The sequence below is a fragment of the Aethina tumida genome, chromosome 1 (genome assembly GCF_024364675.1).
Source record: "Aethina tumida isolate Nest 87 chromosome 1, icAetTumi1.1, whole genome shotgun sequence".
Lineage (NCBI taxonomy): Eukaryota > Metazoa > Arthropoda > Insecta > Coleoptera > Nitidulidae > Aethina > Aethina tumida.
In genome coordinates, this window is record NC_065435.1 from 40933238 (window position 1) to 40950314 (window position 17077).

Below are 17077 nucleotides of genomic sequence, written 5' to 3' on the forward strand. Positions count from 1 at the left end.
AATAAAATTGAGTATTTTTAATTTTTTATCTTGTATCTATGTAGTCCCATTATTTGATAATGAAAAAAGTAATTTACATTTTTAAAGTTAATAACATAACTTTCTATAAAATAAGTTTTATTCATCATCATAATCAACAATTTTTACCAGCTTTCTACCAACAAAATTATTCAAATATGGTGGATGATGTAAAGTAAGGCGTAAGTCTCCTTGAAGTCTCTAATGCTGCACGTGACACTAACCTTTTCTATTGGCTAAAGAATCTCATCATTAACGTTTTTCCTGAGTTAAAACAATTCATGATCACTTGGAATGATGATGAAAATTATCGTTATCAATAAAAAGCTCATTTGTGTTAATTCAAGGAGAAAATTGGCAATTCTTAAACTCCTCATTTTGTTATCCTCACTTATGTGAACTGGAAAGTTATTCAACATTTTCATGAAATTCTTGCTCGATTCTTCGCAGTTTAATAACTGGTCTATTACTCAAGTAAGAGGATTTTACATGAGATATTGCTTAATTTCTTCGTTAATATAGGTTTCATCACTACAGCATCTTCTTCAAGCAGAATTTTGAATTCAGCAAATTTGCAACAATTAGATTACGACAAAGATTTCACAGAATATAATCATAATAACTTTAACATTTTAATGTGTTAAAATATAATATAATATAAAAATTTATTAAAATAATTGATTTTATTGATATTTTAACTGTTCTAAATCTCTACTAAATCTACTAAAATGTAAACCTTTATAACTCCTATAAAAGTAGGAAAACAAAATTAATAAATGATATAAATATTTATCTAATATTTATTAATGTCTTTATGATAAGAACCTTCAAAATTAGTAGAAAAACAACACAAGAATACAAAATGATTTTTTATATTTAACATCACATTTTGATATTTGACATATTTTTTTATGTTTAACCTTTTTAGGATAAGAACCTGTAAAATTAATATAAAAGAAGAACAAGAAGATTTTCTGTAGCCAATATTTGACTCTAAAGACTTTTTAACTATTCTAAGCCCTTTTATTTGTATAAAACCTCTAAAATGTAACCTCTAAAACTCCTATAAATAAAAAAACCAAAATTGTCACGCTTAAAATAAAACCTTTAATATTAATCTTAACCTTTAATATTAATATTAAAGAGTCAGATTATTGAATAAATCATATAAAAAATTATTGAAATTACTAATTACTGTTTTTTTATTATTTAGTATTTGAGTATGTATTTTTTTTGTACAACCTATAATTGCCTAAATGAAAGTAAAACAAAAAGTTTACTAAATAAATCATATAAAATATTATTGTCATCTTAAGCATAAGAAATAAATAATAATGATGGTACTAATTACTGACTCCTCTTTTTTGGTGCAGCCTATAACTGCCTAAAAAAGTCAAAAATCAAATTATGTGAATCGTAATAATTTTGTTGACATTTTGACTATAATAAATATTTTTGTTGCCTTGATTCTATCAGAAAATACAAGAAATACATAGGTGTATTCTATTAAAATTTATATTTAATTTCTTCTTTTATGATTACGTATGTAATTTCCGGTAATATATTTTTTTTAAATGGATTTAAAATTTTAGAGACTTAATATAAAGTGACCACCGATTACACAACTATTTTAAGTGCTCAATTCTTTTTAAATCCGCATTTTATGATCACCATTTTTATAGCTGCATCTTAAATGACTTTTTCAAAGCCACAAAGCGTTTTGATCTGGTGTAAATTTTCCGATAAAACTGCATCAGAAATATGATAATTACAATTTTATGATCATAGAAAAACTCCCATCGAACATATGGTCCTCAGACGATCCGTATAATTTCCGACGTAATAATTAATAACAATCTATTAAACGATAAACAGTTTTCAGCATATTATCTCGCAAATCGTTGCCGGAATAATCGAAATGGCCGTTCTGAATATTAATTGGTTTATTATCGGCGATTGGTCCATGGTTAACACACAGTTATGTTTTCGTACTTTCAAGTTCTTCTCAGCGATCACTTTCGAAAAATAGCGAATAGTTCAGTTTTTTTTTGGGGAAAGGACTGCATTTTTGTTATTTTATTTTGTTTGTTTTGTATAAAATTCCAATAAACACACGAGATTAGTGAAATTCTTTTGATTAATTAATTTGTCAAGTTGCGGTGAAATTTTGCGACTAGTTAATATTCATAAGCTGTAACTAATAGCCAGGAAATGTACAACAGTACAATAAAATCAATTCCAGGAATATGCATTTAGATATGCTCTAATCGTTGTATTGTGTTAATTAGTAACGGCTGATTACACAGTAATACAATTATTTATACGATAAGAATGCAAATTATTTAAAACATAATCCACACCGGATCAGCTTTATTAATTTACCCATTATGAATAAATTCTCGTGCTTGACAATTTTATTATTCTATTTTTCACAACGGAAAATGCTTGTCGACAAGTTTTCATGTGCAACAGTATAAAATTTCTCAGGGAACTGTTGAAAGCACATAATTTTGATTATAAATTGAATATGAATGAAACCGTATTGGATTTCTGGATGCTTTGTGATAAATTTTCCCGTAAATGAGTTTTCATTTACATTTGTTAACAAGTCGTTACGGCCATGGCACATTTCCTGTAATAATTTTCAGTTTGATTTATGTTGAGAACTTACGTTTCAATAAACCATAGAAGTATTTGGCAACATCGTGTATACATTCAGTTTTATTGGCGTTGAAGATGACTTTATAGCAAACACGAATATAATCAACGGTTAATTAAATAGGTTTACGATCAATAAATGTCTATTGAAGTTTTTTCTTTTGGTGCCGAGTCGTTGTGGAATTTTGCGGCAATTAGCTAATTAGTAATTACTGGAACTAATAACCAGGAAATATTTAAACAAAGTAATTAATAACGTTAGTCCAAAAAATGTTGCGCTGTCCATCAGTGTCAAGTTAATCCCAAGAGGAAATACTTTATTCCTCAGGGTATACAATGAAAGAATACCGTTTAATAAATAAAATTTATTAGCCTAGTTCAGTGAGACGACACAATTAAAATCTTTCCGACACAAAACTGCAACATCTCTTGAAAATTATACCGGCAATCATGATCTTGACGGCCATGAAGAAGTGCATGGTGCAGAGCTGGATCCACAAGAAGTTACCGTGTCTCGGCTGGTCCTTCATCATCAACATCATCTTGTTGATGTCCGGGAAGTCGCGGAAGCAGACCGTGTAGAACACCGTCATGACCCATGGTGTGATGAACAGGATGCGTTTCTTCTTGAAGGCCTTTTTCATGAAATGACAAAGGACGACGACGAAGGCCAGCTCATATAGGTCGGCCGACATGTAGGTGTCGTCGACGTGATCACTGAATACGCATCGTGTAACCGTTACGACATTCAGATACAGCCACATCAACGTCGTGTATACCTTCGAGATTTGGAACCATCCCTCCACCATAATCCGGCCAGCCTATTTCTCGATGATTATTTTACGGACAAACGATTTGACGGTTCTCTGACGTTCGAACGGTTTTCAACTAAACTTTGACAGTCCGGATAATTTGATTTTTACTGCGTTCCATTGTTGCACAAATCAAAGATCTATAATACCGATAGAGAAATAGATTTTCACAGGAAATGTTATGCTACTAAATATTTTCAATGAAGATTTATTTCCGAACAATAAAAATAAAAACCTGTCTACAAACCTTGTAAGTAATGAAATATTATTAAGCAGATTCCGGTACTAGATTGGCAATTATGATTTAACGCAACGGAAAGCAAAACGAATCAGATAATAATTCGATACACCATAATTCTCATTTGTCCATTTTAATATTATACACATGCATAACAGAACAATCTAATAATATAAAAAAACATATGTACTTTGAACCATCTTTTGCAACCTTGAATGAAGATAAAGGATTTATATAAATTTCCTGACAAACAATATACATATTTATATACTGTATTTCCTAATTAGATTAATAAAATTTGTGTAATAAGAAGAAAAATTCTTTGGAACAGCCTCTATAATGTTGAGCAAGGATAAAATTTCAAATGAATATTCTTCTCAATGGATAAATTATTTTTATAAAAAGATGAATATAACAATAAATTATAAAAAAAGTATTTCTTGTTAGATTAATAAAATATGCATATTATTTTAATTTATGCATTTACAACAATAAAACGATGTTAAAACATACTTTCAAATATACTTTTTTTAAATTTTAAACACACATATGGATATTCATTTTAACGGGTATATTAATTAAACAAAAAAGTGAAATCAACAAAATTTTATCTAAACAACTTATGCAATCAATTATAAGATTCAACTCCTATTTGATTTGTTAATTAGATCATTAAAATTAATGTATAAATAGTAAAATAATGTTAAAACATACTTTGAAACAATTTTTAGCATGGATAAAAAATTTATATAAGTATTTTCCAACATAAAGATTGAATTAGAAGAGATTTTGGACATTGTATTTTCTAATTAGATTCATAAAATTAATCTAATATTTTGATTAATCAACACATACAGATTAATAACACAGTATTAAAACACATATTTTGAAACAGCTTTTAGAAAATTGGGCAAGAACCAAAAATTTATGTGAGTATTTTTACAACATACGAAATGAATTTATTTTTTAATATTGTATTTTCTATTTAGATTATATTAAGTGTATTGTTTTGTTCTTTGTGTAAAATAATAAAACATTAATAAAACACTTAATTTGAAACAGCTTTTATAACTTTAAGCAAGGATAAAAATTTATATGAGTATTTTCCAATATACAGATTGAATTAAAAAACATATTGGACATTGAATTTTCTAATTAAATTAATAAAATTAGTCTATTGTTTCGATTTGTACGTGTTAAATAATAAAACAGTGTTAAAACACATACTTTGAAACACCTTTTAGAAAGTTGAGCAAGGATAAATAATTTATATGTGTATTTTTACAACATACGAAATGAATTTATAAAGATTTTTAATACTGTATCTTCTAATTAGATTAAAATTAGTGTATTATTTTGATTTTTGTGTATAAAATCATAAAACAATATTAAAACTCTTGATTTGAAAGACCTTTTATAACTTTGAGCCAGAATAAAAAATTTATAGGAATATTTTCCAACATATATATATATATATATTAAATTAGGAAAGATATTGGATATTGTGTTCTTTAATTAGATTAATAAAATTAGTCTACTGTTTTGATTTGTATGTATTAAATAATAAAACAATGTTAAAACACTTAATTTGAAACAGCTTTTATAACTTTTAGCAAGGATAAAAAATTTATATGAGTATTCCCAAAGACACACATTGAATTAGAAAAGAATTTGGACATTCTATTTTTTTATTTAGTTTAATAAAATTAATCTATCTATCTATTTCGATTTGTTTGTGTTAAAAAATAAAACAGTGTCAAAGCACATACTTCGAAACAGTTTTTAGAAAGTTGAGCAAGGACAAAATATTTCTATGAGTATTTTTATAACACACAGAATGAATTTTTAAAGATTTTTAATACAGTATCTTCTAATTACATTAAAATTAGTGTATTGTTTTGATTTTTGTGTCCAAAATAATAAAACAATGTTAAAACGCTTAATTTGAAAGAGCTTTTATAACTTTGAGCAAGGATAAAAAATTTATATGAGTATTTTCCAACATGCATATTATGTTGATTTGTACGTGTTAAATAACAAAACAGTTTTAAAACACATATTTTGGAACAGCTTTTATAACTTTCAGCATGGATAAAAAATTTATGAGTAATGTCCTACTTTCAGAATGATTTAGTCAAGATATTTAATACCGTATTTTCAAATTAGATTAATAAAACGTGTTTATTGTTATGATTTGTGGATTTAAAGCAATAAAACTGTTAAAAACATACTAAATATCTTCTAACCTTGGACAATATGTTGTTCATCGTGTTACTTCAATATGTACGTAAACGAATCAGTTTAACAAGGATTATTTGAATTTCATTGACACCAAAAGTTGGAAGAATAATTTCCAAACACAAAAACAAACACACAATCGACTGGTATTGTATCTGCATCAATAAAATTAGTGCATTGTTTGGATTTGTGCGTGGGCCCGGCAAATCTGCGGTATTAAAATTAGTTGAGGTCAACGCGCCCATTAAAATTTTTATTTTGCATACCCCAAAATCATTTGCAGTAAATTAAACCGAGATTCCATAATTTTATGGGGCCGTTCGTTAAAATCGTACAATTTCTCGTAATAGTCGGCGCAATAAATCCCGTTTTATTATTGTATTATGTATATTGTTGGTGATCGATGCGATTTGTTGTTTGTGTAAATTGTGTTACATGTTACAGCACCGTTCGATGGACGGCGATCAATTATGCACGTTTCTTTCCCACAATTAGCACCATCATGGTCAGTTAGGAAACACCCCGTATAATTATCCCACAATTCAGTTTCCTATCCGCTCGTTATCGAGTGAAGAACCACACTCATTACGCCGGTAAATGTGTATTGGCAAAGGATTTTGCAAATAGTAATAAAAAAACGGCGGTTAATTAAATATTATTCCGTCTGCAGTAAATTGCATTGTACAGCTTAATTTTCAATACCGTTTTCCTCTTGGCGGATATCGAATCGACACAGCACCGTCTGGTGCGGTGCGGTGCGGTACGGTACGATCGGAATAATGCTTTTCACTTTCGCTCGACGTTGCGTTGTGCTGTGCAACTTGCAAAAACTTGGGAGCATTCCGCGATGCGAAATGTTCGGAATTTATAACGTCCAACTCGACTAACGGTTGTCTCAATTATATTGTAATTATGCAAAAGCTGGCAGATTATTGCTATATGTGCACGGTGCCGGTTTGATCATCACCATTGTCGACTGTTTAATAATCGTTTTGATGTTGAATGGCCGACACATTATTTGCCGATCAATTCTTCGAAGTGCTCCGGTGTACATAGTGGCTTTTTTTGTACTGAAGCTTTCAAATATCTCGAGTAATAAGCACACGAAAAAGTATACAATACTTTAGACGTTTAACAATTGCCAATTCTCTCCTTGCACGCAACGCAAATGAGCAATTTATTGATCGTATTGTTACGTGCTACGAAAAATGGATTGACTACCACAGTTCTCGTCAGTCTGAACAACGAGTTGAAGCTGGTAAACTTATTGGAACAGTATTTAAAAAAGTATTAAATCAAGAAACATTTTTACTACTGTATGCTGTGCTAACAACCTATTCTGCTTTTTCATGACCAACACATGTCGATTTAAAGACCCAAAGAAAGCTTCAAAATGTTTATCTGAAAGTTCTATTTTATCCCCTGTATTATCTAGATGTTTCTTCATGAGATATATAAATAATATTATATAAACAATAATCTCCAAATTTTCTTCAGAATTTGCTTGTAGAACGTTGGTAATTTTTATTTGATTTAATGGTTAATAATTTATTGAATAAAAGTAATTTTAAACAAAATTGTGGTAGTTCTAACAATAGAAATACTAAAAAAATATATTAGAAATATCCAAAGATTTCAGAGTTACCCCTAGTTTCACTTTGGAATGAGGGATAGAGGTTTTAATTTTAGTATTAGTGTAATTTCTTCATGGGATTATAAAATTTTGATTATAGGAATTTTTTCATGGTTATTTTATTTTTAAAATTTAAAAAAATCACTCTGTATATAGGATGTTTTAAAAATAAGATAAAATATTTAAAGGATGTCATTTAGGGTCATTTTAAGAAAAAACCTTCTTATAAATATACCTCTTAAATTTTGATAAACAGATCTAAATATTCCCTAAAAAATATCTTTTTTTATAATAACTTGACACCACTCTACATATTTTAATGAACGAATTCAAGAGCCATTTTCATACATACGTAAAACTATTGATATTTATAATTATTATAAAATTTGGGAGTACTAATATCGGTTAATTATAGTATGGTTCTTAGTTAATGTGTCTGTTAAAAGTGAACTTTCCAACATAAAATTTGGTGACTTTACAGACATTTTAGTTATCAAATCAATCTGTCAAAATTTTTTGAAAAACAATAACTGAAAAACTTTTGGGATTATGAGTATAGAACAGCAATTGCCAATTCTCTCCTTGCACGCAACGCAAATGAACAATTTATTGATTGTATTGTTATATACGACCAAAAATTGAATAATTACGACAATTCTCGACAGTCCAAACGACAATCTGAAACTGGTAAACCTGTTGGAACATTATTTAAAAAAAGTATTAAGTAAGAAAGATTTTGACTACTGTATGGTGTGTTGATAACCTGTCTAGAATGCAATGATGAACTTCTTGAGTCAATTCTGTCTTTTCATGTCCAAGACATGTCGAATTAAAGACTCAAAAAAAGCTTCAAATTGTTCATCTGAAAGTTCTACTTTATTCCCTGTATAACCTAGATGTTTCTTCATGAGATATACATCCAATATCTAATATAAACAATAATCTCTAAATCATAATAATAATCAGTGTCCAGAATGCAGAATTTACTTGTACAACGTTGACGTCTTCGACTTAAAGGTTGATATTTTATTGAATAAAAGTAATTTTAAACAAAATTATGGTAGTTCTAACAATACGAATATTAAAAAATGTTTTAGAGAAATCCAAATATTTCAAAATTACTATCAGTTCCACTTTGGGAAAAGGGATAGAGGTTCTAATTTTAGTATTAGTGCTATTCCTTCATAGGATGACGAAATTTTGATTATGGGCATTTTTTCGTAGAGTGCATATTCCATTTTTAAAATTTCAGGTTTAAAAAAATCACTACATACAGGATGTATAAAAAATAAAGTAAAATATTTAAAGGGTGATTTTTAGGGTAATTTTAAGAAAAAATCTTTTTATAAATATACGTCCTAAATTTTGATATACTTCTAAAAAATATATTTTTTTATATAATAAGAACTTGTCACCACTAATGAACGAATTCAAGAACCATTTTCTGATGTATATCCTTTTTTTATTAATTTCATTAAATATTTTTCAAATTATTAGTAGTAAATTTGATCTCTCGATTTTCTTTCCAATGACTGTAGGATCATATGGCCATAACATGCAAATTGATACAAAGATGCTTTTTATTGTTTTAAGGATACCCTTCTAAAATGTGGTATAAAATAAATATATTATCTTACTTAAAACCTTAAAACACGCTGTATATACATATACATGTGTGTGTGTGTGTGTGTGTGTGGACGTGAATCATGATTATTTTCTATTCGGTACGCAACGATAAATTGCGGTTGACCGAAAAATCGCCGCGTGCATCTCCGATTTTATTTATAAATGCACGTGGTTTTATCGGTATTTATTGTTTGATTAACATATTAATAAGGCGGTTTTACGTTCATTAACGACAACTTCATTGCGACTGGTTGAAAGTACAGTAAACTTAGGAATAATGTCGCATGAAGCTATTTACGTCGGCGAACAGTTACCAATTAATATTTCAATACGGTCGTTCAACTGATAAGTGAAAATATTAGTTAAATGATTCAGAACAACTATTTTAATACACTTGCGTGCGTAGTATGTGCGAGATTTATAACTGACATTTTACATAAATTTACTAAAAATTATGTTTATAACAAAATATTTTTCTGGTTTTCTGCTTTTAATCAGTTATATTTAAATGTAAATTGTTGAAAAAACAGTTACTGATGAATTTGCTGATACCGAAACATATGAATAATTAATTAATTTACAACATTTTTATCAATCATTCTGAATTATTTGCAAGTTCACTCATAAAAATTTATTTTTAGGATGTGCTTTGACTTAATATTGACAAATACAACTTTTAATAAGCATATATTATATTTTACTAATTAATATTATAATAATAAATATTAAAATTGATTTTATAACGATAATTAAAATTTAACTAACATGAAGTTGAAAAATTTGTTACTGTTACAAAATATTAAAACTAAAATCAGTACCTATATTAAATATTCCAATACATATTAAATGTTGAATAAATTTGTATAATTTATGTATAATAGTGAATTAATACATATAATGAAAAAAATTTATGCTAAGTACAACAACAAAATAATTACAATGTAAAAATGAAAAATTAGAGAATATAGTTGTACTAAAAAATTGAACAATTAGTATCAAATTGTAAGGGATGAAACTAATTTATTGATGAAATTCAGAACAACTATTTAAATTCATATTAAATGTTGAATAAACTTAAGTAAAATGAAATTAATTGATACAAAATACAAATATTAAAATCAATACATAGTTTTTTATTAAAAAACATTGTTACTGAGCAAAGCAACAAAATAGTTATAATTTTGAGTTAACATGAAAAAAATATTATTGGAGACTATAAGTGTACTAAATAAATTTGAATAATTAATATCAAATTGGAAATTTATTTGTTAAAATTACTAAAATAATGCAGAGCAATTATTATTGAATTTTGAATAAAATGAAATTAATTGATACAAAATATCAATATTAAAATCAGTACATAGATTTTTGATGAAAAAATATTGATACTGAGTAAAGCAACAAAATAGTTAGAATTTTCAGGTTAAAATGAAAAAATTCTACTGGAGAATATGGTTATACTAAAATCAAATTAAAAGGGCAAAACCAAATTATTAGTGACAATTACTAAAATAATTCAGAACAACTACATCAATTCATATTAAATGTTGAATAAGCGTACATAAAATGAAACTAATTGATATAAATATCAATATTAAAATCAATCATAGATTTTTTATTAAAAAATATTGATACAGAATGTTGAATAAACTTGTGTGAAATGAAATTAATTTTCACAAAATAATCAATACATAGATTTTTGATAAAATTGTATTGATATTGAACAAAGTAATTAGATAGTTATAATTTTAAGTTAAAATGACAAAAAAATACTGTTAAGGAATATAGTTTTATTAAAAAATGTGAACAATTGATATTAAATTGGAAAAGGCACAACCAAATTATTGGTGACAATTACTAAAATAATTCAGAACAACTATTTCAATTCATATTAAATGTTGTATAAACTTATATAAAATGAATTATTTTATACAAGTTTAATTGATACAAAATACCAATATTAAAATCAGTACATAGATTTTTGATGAAAAAGTATTGATGCTGTGATAAGCAATAAACTAGTTATAATTTTAAGTAACAATGTACTGATTTCTGATGAAAAAATATTAGAAACAGAGAAAAGCAAGAAAATGAAAAATATTACCTTTGTTTATATGTATTATTATATTAATCTATGGATTGGAATTTATGGATTTTTATTAGATAATTATTAGTCCATCAAAAATATCAAATTGGATAAAGAAAAATAAAAAGTTCACGTTTCTTACTGATTAATTAAATTCATTCCAAGTTTTTTTCAAAAAATTTACACTGACATTGAAAAATAATATTAATAAAATAAAACATAAGTAATTGATTGATTTAATATTTGATTAAAAGTGTAAAATTTTCTTATCGATTAATGTGAATTAATCCCAAGTATGTTACCGTTGCAACGAATGCCGGGAGTTAATAACAACTGGTTGAATGATTTATAATCTATAACAACTTTAATTGTTGCAAATCAGGTTCAACATAACGTTACAGAAATACCTGCATTAATACCCAAGCCATCTATCTATTAAATAATAACGACAATAAAACAAATCGATTTAAATAAAAACGCACAATTAAAAATTAGGAGCGAGTTCAACCCCGTCCAATAAAAATGTCGAGTACCGTGTGAAACGTCGTCTTCCATTGCACACCGAAAGAAAAAAAAAAAAGAAACGCGGACGGTTTTCTCCGTGATAGTAAATAACAATAAATTTTAATGGTGAGCCCATTTAACGACATGGATGCATTGTAAAACCGAACATTTTACGATAGAAATTTTCACAGTGCGTTCTCGGTTATGTAACAGTTGATTTACTCGATGTTAAGTTCCCAAGATGCAGCGCAATGTCTGCGTCCGCCACTCTTGGAATGCAGTCTGCGTTAATAGATTTAAACAATCGTTACAATGGTGATATGGCCGGATACCAATCTATCGATCCGTCCGATAATAACGACGAGCAACAGACGCCGAACCGTGCCGTGAACCATCTCGAGCGAAATCTAAAATTAGCACTTTCTACTAGTTTTTTCCTTTCCTTTTTGCTTTTGGTGGAGCGAGTGTTTGGTTTGGCGTCGAGGTAAAAATCGAGACGGATGCTATTCGATTTGTGTGGCACAGAATAAACGGATTAATAATTATAATGTGTTTACTTTCCCGAAGTGTGGTGGTGCTTGGAGAATCCGAGCGTCCTTGCAACGCGGTTAGTGACCCAATCACGGCAACGGGCAACCCATTCAGTGGCCGGCAGCTTCTCGCTTCTTACTTCTGCTGCCAATCCCGATCTGCCATACGGATCTGATACGTATCCGCTTCCAGTGGCATCGGTCGTTTCCAAAAAAACACCGATATTTCCATTACCAATTTGGCTTGATCAAAGGCGACGATGTTGAACCAACCGTTCGTCACTGTTTATTTCACTAGAATCGCATTAAAACAGCCACGAAATGTATAAATACACGGTCCCAAGAATTAAATCGTTTACTACAACAATCTTTACACAAACAAATGGTAAAATTAGATCAAAGATGCACCAGCTCGTTGAATTGACGATTCGTACAGGTCATCGTTCGGCCAGAATTTAATCTGGCAGGTATCGGAAATAGCGATTTATGTTTTTAACGTTTATCTTTTGAAATAACTTTTAACTATTCGACAAAATAATTACCATTAAATCAACAGTTTTATGCCAACGTCCTACAAGAAAATTTATGTCAAGAAAAATTGGGTCGTTGGAACTGAAAAAGAAATAATCTTCTCTTCGGAATTAAACCGTTTATTCTGTAAATGTCATACAATAAATAACAGACACATGGAGAAATATTTGGTCTATATAGGGTGATTTACCTAATTTATCCATTAGAGGTTTATGTACAGTTGTAACTTGACTTTAACTACTTTTCTAATTTAGTTCAAACAAAATTTTATATCCGGTTTCGATTCGTTATTTTCAGTAGAAAACCCTGTACATTTATGAATTTTTAAATTCTACATGTAATTACAAAAAAACTGAGTATACCATGTCTTATACCTAAACCCAATAGATTTTAAGTTATTGATTTTATTTCAAAAATTTTGACAGATTGATAGTCTAACTAAAATATATGTAAAACCTCCAATTTTGATGCTGGAAAGTTAATTTTTGGCATACGCATTAACCATGAATAATCCTATAAGGAGTATTATTAGTAATCCCAAATTCTATACAGGGTGTTCGTTATTTACGTTTAATTTTGTGCATCTTAAAACATAAAATAACTGTTATTTTCAATGGAATATCATGTTTGTTGAAGTATATTTAAAATAAATATTAACAACGATTTTACTAAAAATGTAAAAATAATGCTCACATTCCTATGTGGTACTGGTAGTAATGTGTATGGATGGCATTTATTTTGTCTCTGACAGTACTACATTATATTTTTGTTACAATCTCTGTTAATATTCATTTTATGTATAGAGAATAGTTGTACCAATCGAAAGGTTTTTTAATTATACTGAAATATACATGATGTCCCAATGAAAAAAACAAAATTATTGATATTTAAACATGCACAAATTTAAATGTAAATAACGAACACCCTGTATATAATTTGGAAGTACTAATATTGGTTTCTTATAGTATAGTTCTTGGTTAACGTGTATGCCAACAATTAACTTTCTAAAATTAAAATTGGTGACTTTACAGACATTTTAGTTAGACTATCAATCTGTCAAAATTTTTGGAAAAACATTAATAACTCAAGAACTATTGAGTCTAGGTATGGGACTTGGTATAGCCATTTTATTTAAAATTATATGTAAAATTTAAAAGTTCAAAAATATACAGGGTGTTCCAGTTAAAATTATATTATTTATATTATTAACATTTTAAGATGTACAAAATTAACATAAATAACGAACCCTGTATTAAATTTGAGAGTACTGAAAATAGTTTTTTATAGGATGGTCTTTAGTTGATGTGTATGACAAAAATGAACTTTTCAGCATCAAAATTGGTGGCTTTAGAGACATTTTATTTAGACCATTAATCCATCAATTTTTTTTTTTTTTTTGGAAAAACTAATTACTCAGAAATTATTGGGTATTAAATTTGGGAGTACTAAAAGTTTTTTATATGATGGTCTTTGGTTGACGTGTATGTCAAAAATGAACTACCAGCATCAAAATTGGTGGCTTTACAGACATTTTAATTAAACCATTAATCTGTCAACATTTTTGGACAAAAACTAATTACTCAGAAATTATTGGATTTTTGATATACATCATTTTATTTGTAATTACACGTAGAATTCATAAATCCAAAAATATTCAGGGAGTTCCATTGAAAATAATAAGGTTGATACCACTTCTAGTGAAACCTGAAATAAATTATTTTTAGTTATAATTGCTATAAAAATATCTAATTAATACTTTCTATTCTTTAACCTCTAACCATTAACTCTAATGAATAAGTTGGGTGAATCAACCCGATGGAATTGACAATTGTCAACTTATTCTTATTTAATTTATTTGGAACTCATTTATTCAACTGAAAAAATATTTTAAAAACAATGTAGCAAAAAAATAATTAACATAATTAAGAAGAGCATAAAAAAGGTCCCAAATATATACATTATAATGTAAAATTGTTAGAACGCAACCTAAAAATTTATTCAAATAAATCATGAACCAAAAACATAAATTACTTTTCCCGGTTTAAACTTGCAAATTTCAGATTATCATTTTTCTCGCACGATACCGTTTCGGCAAAAAGTAAAAGTGCTTTCATTACATAATTTTATGGTTTTATTGCGGTAATATGTTCGTTTATTACTGCACGATAATTTAATGAAAACTTTTATTTTCACGTCAAGACAGATGGTCGACTGTAAGATTTGCAGTTAGAAAGGAATTGCAGACGATTCAATATTAATTGGACGTCGACGTAAACAAAAAGAACTTTCCCGCTGATAACGTTTGACAAAAACACCTTGTTTCGAATTAATATATTCCAGAAAACAAATAACGAACGAATAACGTAGAAAAGTTGCCCAGAATAAATTTAAACATTTTTTTAATTAGGTCTACGTATATTTTAACTCTTGACACGGTTAAACCTGAAATTTGCAATTAAATCTTGTTTGTTTGCTTTACCTCGCTTAATTAACTGACATTTTTAACTTGAAAAGATTATTTGCAGATAAGCTGATTAGAATCTTCCACGTTATAAACAGCTCCCGTTGTTTTGTATTATTTTATTTTAGATCCCGGCTCGAAATTTCCATTGTATAAAAGTACGATAATATTTTAATTTTACATTCTACTGTTTTTGCACTCTTATTACGTTCTAACACGCCAAAGACGTGTCCACTAATCCGTTGTGAGAACTTGTTCGAAATGGCGAAATTGACTGGAAAAATTTATCATTATGCATTTTACAGTTTTTCTCATGAAATTTTATTTAATTAGATTGTTAAAATTATTGATTCATTATTTTTAATGGCGTCGTAAAAGTTTATGGAGTAATTGCAACATATTCAATCTCACAGTTTTTATTACAGGCGATGAGTATTTTTGAATCTGCGGTTTATTCTGAAACATGAACATAAAGGGCGACATTCATGTTTTATAATAATAAAATATTAAATTTCTGAACAGGAATGGCGAATGCGCCGATTTTTCAAGTCGTAAAACATTTAAAAATTAATTACGGCCATTAATTTTTTTGAGCCCAAAATTAATTTCCTATCATTATTTAAATAAACTTGATTTTTTTATTGAATTAAAATTTTTTGATTTATTTCTTAAATTAAGCATCAATCGTAATATGGCTATTACTTTCTTTATACAGCAATTAATTTAGTATTATTATTTGAATAGACTCATTTACATGTACAAGCTTGATTTTTTTACTGAATACTTTTATAGAACAGGAAAAGTTCTCCAAAACTATCTGCATCAAAAAACAATATTTTAATTATTGAATATCACAATTTCTTTATTTAATTGTTGAAATTAAAATTAAGTATCAATCATAATAAACCATTACTTTTTTATACAACAAAGTTAATTTACTATCATTATTTAAATATATTATTTTACAAATACAAGTCTGATTTTTGTACAGAATACTTTTCTAGAACAGGAAAACCTTTCCAAAACTATCTGCATCAAAAAACAATATTTTATTTATTGAATATTACAAATTTTTATTTATTTATTGAAATTAAAATTAAGCATCAATCATAATATTGCCATTATTTTTTTATACAACAACATTAATTTACTATCATTATTTAAATATATTCCTTTACATGTATAAGCCTGAATTTTTTACTGAATACTTTTCTAGAACAGGAAAAGCTCTCCAAAACTATCTGCATCAAAAAACAATATTTTATTTATTGAATATTACATTTTTTTTATTTAATTGTTGAAATTAATATTAAGCATCAATCATAATAAGTCATTATTTTTTTATACAACAAATTTAATTTACTATCATCATTTAAATATATTCTTTTACATGTACAAGCCTGATTTTTTTACTGGAAACTTTTCTTGAACAGGAAAATCTCTCCAAAACTATCTGCATCAAAAACAATATTAGCCATAATAAGTCGGAACAAAAAAGCTCTCTAAAATTATATACATAAAAAAACAATATCTTATTTACTAAATATTAAAAAAATATATTTATTTGTTGTAGCTAAACTTATGCATCAATAATAATATTTTTTTATACAGCCTGTACAAATCTGATTTTTTATTGAATTCTTTTTACTGAAGAAGTTCTTCAAAACTATCTGCATTAAAAAACAATATTTTATGACTCGTTAAACATTGATTTTTTTTTTATATATTTGTTGAAAATAAAA

At 27.4% G+C, this 17077-nt stretch overlaps 1 protein-coding gene across 1 annotated transcript in view; it reads left to right on the forward strand.

Annotated features, from left to right (window-relative positions):
- Positions 1 to 17077, forward strand: part of LOC109609652 (uncharacterized) — a 43258-nt gene that overhangs the window by 25334 nt on the left and 847 nt on the right. The gene's annotated exons all lie outside the window — the stretch shown is intronic.